This window comes from Eucalyptus grandis, chromosome 3, assembly GCF_016545825.1.
Source record: "Eucalyptus grandis isolate ANBG69807.140 chromosome 3, ASM1654582v1, whole genome shotgun sequence".
NCBI lineage: Eukaryota > Viridiplantae > Streptophyta > Magnoliopsida > Myrtales > Myrtaceae > Eucalyptus > Eucalyptus grandis.
The window spans coordinates 42,266,751-42,271,225 of record NC_052614.1 but is presented as its reverse complement, the minus strand read 5'-3'; the positions used below and the strand labels follow the sequence as shown (position 1 = coordinate 42,271,225).

At 38.7% G+C, this 4,475-nt stretch overlaps 1 long non-coding RNA gene across 1 annotated transcript; it reads right to left on the bottom strand.

Moving 5' to 3' along the window:
• Positions 1 to 1,768: 1,768 nt before the first annotated feature.
• Positions 1,769 to 4,226, bottom strand: LOC104437450. The gene is made up of 2 exons (XR_724390.3): positions 3,650 to 4,226; positions 1,769 to 3,113 (listed from the first exon to the last, which is right to left on the bottom strand). It is a non-coding gene; the product is annotated as an uncharacterized LOC104437450 (long non-coding RNA).
• Between the last annotated feature and the right edge of the window lie 249 nt (positions 4,227 to 4,475).

Below are 4,475 nucleotides of genomic sequence, written 5' to 3'. Positions count from 1 at the left end.
TAACATCACAAACAAATTGTTAATTATAAACTCGAGTCCTCTCAAATTCATGCTTCGCGTGATAGGGGTTCATTTTAAGTTTTTAGCCAATCTAAAAACATTATTTAGGAGAAGCCACTAGTTTCTTTGTTGGAGGCCGGCTAGAAACCCAATCAATGGTCAAGAGACCTCCCTTGATTTCCGTGGAACAAAGATTCGTGGGTGTGAGGGCTTGAGTTATGCTAAAGATTTCTATTTGTACCTATGAGTATGGTTGTTTATCTAAAGTGGTCAAACAATCTTTTTTACATTTTTTGTGCAATTTGTTTGGAAGGCAAATGTGACCACACATGGATGGTTATTTTCTGCAATTCTAAACTGACTAACAAAAGCATAAAAGAAATCACACAAGTAATAAAATTGCGATGTGGAAAAGTAAATACCAAAGCGAAATAAGATGAACTAGACTAATTACAAGAAAGGAAGATAAAACTCGCAACTCATCGGGTGTTTATGCAACACAAATTGGAAACTCAAGACATATATCAGGGAATGATAGTACGAATGAACAAAGGTCGGATTAGTCATCGACCATACAGCGGTCTTCAAGCCTCTTTGGCCACACCTGTCTCTGGTCGTTTTGATAATCTAATGCTAAACTATGCATGCATCTCATTTAATGTATCTACAAAAGTTCAAACAACTGCAAGCCATTTAAACAATTCATGATCACGAAGCACTGGCCTTGGGGTCAGCTTTTGAGGTTCATCCATATTGAGCCTTCTTAAGACCATTAATTGATTAATTTGCAATTATCAATACTTGCGCATCCTTTACATTCATGAACAGTGGTCAAGATTGGATAATTCCTAGTTTAGGGTCTAGGTTTTGTCTCTTTTGTTTGCCCTAGAGCATGCTTCGGCCCTACTACGCACATCTAAAATCCACATGCGAAGATAATAAAGTTGCATGCATTTAGGCCTTGTTTCTCATACAATCAAACAAATGAAGCGAACCAAGGTGGGTCACTTAATCAACATAAGACAAGTCAAGACACATCAATCATTGTGATCAAGGACATTACTTTTGTATAATTGCAATGAATCCCTAAAGAAAGATTTTCATACTTTGAATGATGGCAAACAAGGACATCAAATTTTATTGAGATTTTGAAACAAGTTCGATTTTCTTGGGAAATAGATTCTAGATTCCAAGTGCGAATAAGTCAACACATTGATTGCATTCCTTAAACAATTAAACTGCATTAATCTTAACAAATTGATGTCAAAAGAAAGCTAAAAAATTTCTCTAAAACTTTCTTGATTTGAAGATTTTCAAATAAGAATGTTAACTTCATTGGAATTAGGAAAATATTTTCTGGTATCCAAAAAAGACTTGGGCACGAAATAAGTGACGCTTTGATTAGGTCATTTGAATGCCCTAATGAGTCTCGAATTCAATGAAATTAATATAAAAATGAAGTTTGAAATGTCCTTTGCAACTTCCGTGGAGAATATAATTTGAAATTTGCATCACAAGATTTTATAAAAATTCAAAAGTGACCAATGGTTAGTTTTGAAAAATAGAGTTTCAGGATGCCATGCAACTTTGTAACACATGAAAATTAGCAAATAATGTTTTATTTTCTGAAACTTTTGAAAATAAAGTTCAGTATGTGACAAGCATTTCTCATGAGACCTCATCATTAGATTCAACGCACATGATTTTATAAAAACCAATGAACACGCAAAGGTCATTTTGGAACAGTAATTTCAAAGATAGAGAATCATACAATGCGAAGTAATTTTCATCTATCTAAGAGCTTCATTCATCCTGAAATTTTATATAATACAGATCACGATATGAAGAACAAAAGTCATCCAAACATTGAATTTAGATTTTTATCACACGATTTTATAAATAAATAAAAAAACAGAGAAACAATGCATATCAATTAGGAAATTCTTACCCTCTAGTTACGAACCCACTCCACAGCTGACCAACTCATCTGGAAAGGGACACAAACTGGAATGTATACAATGAAGAGTGGGTACAATTATATCAAACATATAGAAAACAGCAACATTCACGGTCGAGCCTCCTCATCCTATCAAATCCCACAGAAATTGTGGAGAAAGATATGGACCATGAAGACAGTCCCTAAACTTCGCATATTCATGTGGTCCTTATGCCACAATGCACTGTCTACAAAGGAAAACCTCTACCATAGACGAATCATCCCCGATCCAATATGTAAGTTATGCCAAGATCAACTCCCAGAAACAACAGAACATGTTTTTCTCTTGTGCCCATGGACGCAAGACATTTGGTCACACCCACGAGTCAAAATCACGATACCAACACATGGAGCAAATAGAATAGACTCTTGGCTTGCAGATCCGATCAAGAACAGAGACATCTTACTTGATCTGGAGACTATTGCATCCATACTGTGGCAGATCTGGAAGGTGCGCAATCATTTTGTCTTCCGGTAGCTACACCCAAATCTAGAACAGGTGGTGGAGGTGGCTCTCGGTAATGCAAGGATCGCCCGTTGCTGTCTTCAAACGATGTTGAATCTAGGGAAGAAGCTTCCAAACCCTAATTTGGCGCAGTGCCCACTGGAGCCTAGCGTAGTGAAAATCAACATCGATGGGTCTTATCCAACGGCAAGCAATGAGGGTGCCATGGCGTGTGTGTGTCGTGATCATTTTGGAACACTGTTCGATGGCTTCACCAGTAGCATCCAAGCTTCTTCGGCACTACAGGCGGAGGTACAAGCACTAATCCTCACTCTCAAGCATTTGCTGTAGAAGGGGAAAGAGCATGAAAACCTACTCCTGGAATCTGATTGTCTGGTACTCGTGGCTGCTATGCACCACCCTAGTTTGACGCCGTGGGAGAGTATGCTTTGTTTGCTAAATGTGCGGTGCTGATCCCCCGTTTCTCCAATCTTCATATTCAGCATTGTAGGAGAGAGGCTAATTATATTGCTAATTGGGCCGCTAAAGCCCATGGTTGCCGAATCCTTCCCTCGAATTGGGCTGTTACACCTCCCCAACCCCTCTTGGATCTTATATGCTCTGAAGCCCTAGCTAAGGGTTGTTCTATTTTGCCTACTTGAATGAAATGCTCTGTTTTCAGACCCCAAAAAAAAAAAAAAAATTAGGAAAACCAATTTTACTGAATCAACACAGACGACTTATAGCAGATCAAACCTAACAAATTACTCTCAAATTTCATGAAAATTTTATATGTTGTAGACCTAAATCTAATGAATAACTTTCATCAAGGCGCCGACTTAAAAATCCTAACACAAAAAATAATAGAAAATCAGCAAACAGCAAGTATCGATGAAAACAAAACATCCAGACAGAACAACTGCCATTACAGATCAGACCTCGACATTGCAACAGGCATATAACGGGGCAAACTATGTGCAAATCAAGCGTAAAATGTGTCTATCGAAAGCTTAAAGAGCCCACTACGAATCTCCAAAGCATACCAAAGCCAAATAAGATTGTTTACCAGCTCATACCAATATATGAAGCAAATCAATTTAGATAGGCCTACGAATTTCCAAAATACATGATTACCAATCATCAAGCAATTGATCATCCATCAACCATCTCAGTTTATTCAAATCATCAATCTAAGCACATATAACCACCTAGAGGTTGAATTCCAGCCCCGAGCCTTATATCCCGCCAGTCATAATAAAAGACTTTCCCTTGAAGTTTGGCTTTCCACTCCTTTTGCCATTTAATCTCACTTCATCGAATTCAAGATCTAGAGAGCTTTATCTTTGTCATCTTCAATCCTCAAGCTCAATAGCTATTCTGGCCACCGGATAACACTTCCAAATGGCCAAAAGTAGCTCATTGAATCTAGATCAATCCACAAATGAATAGCATGTGAAATCATTTCCATCAAGCTCGAAATGATCAAAACGAGAAATCAAGCTAAGTAGAGAGCTAGAGAAGTCCGGTGATGATCCATCCACACTCTGGCGAGGCACGGTTTAAGGACTTGACGGAGATGATGATTGCAAGACTCTAGGAGCTAAGGATCGCCGTCAGAACTCGAGAACCGCCAGATGGAATCATCGGCATCGAGCACGGTCTTTGGACTGGTAAAAAAATGGAGCCGGATTAGAGAGTTCCAGCTAAGGACGCCGACGTTAGAGAGTACGACCAGCAAGGAGGCATGGCAGAGATTTTCAATGGAGCAATGGATCGGAGGGTCGACCGAATGTGAGGGAGGGAAAGGGAGAGAGAGAAACTAGATCTGAAAATGCAGCGCCCCCCTCTCGAAATTTGGAGAGAAAAGCCTTAGATAGCTAGGCCAAGATTAAATTAATCAATTGCTACGATTTGATCTATTAAGTTAAGATCTAACAAGTTTAAGCGCAAAGTAATTTGGTGATTGGCTAATTAATGTCACACGGGTTCATGAGGTGGCACATCCAATGGCCTCAATGATATCTTATAAATGGC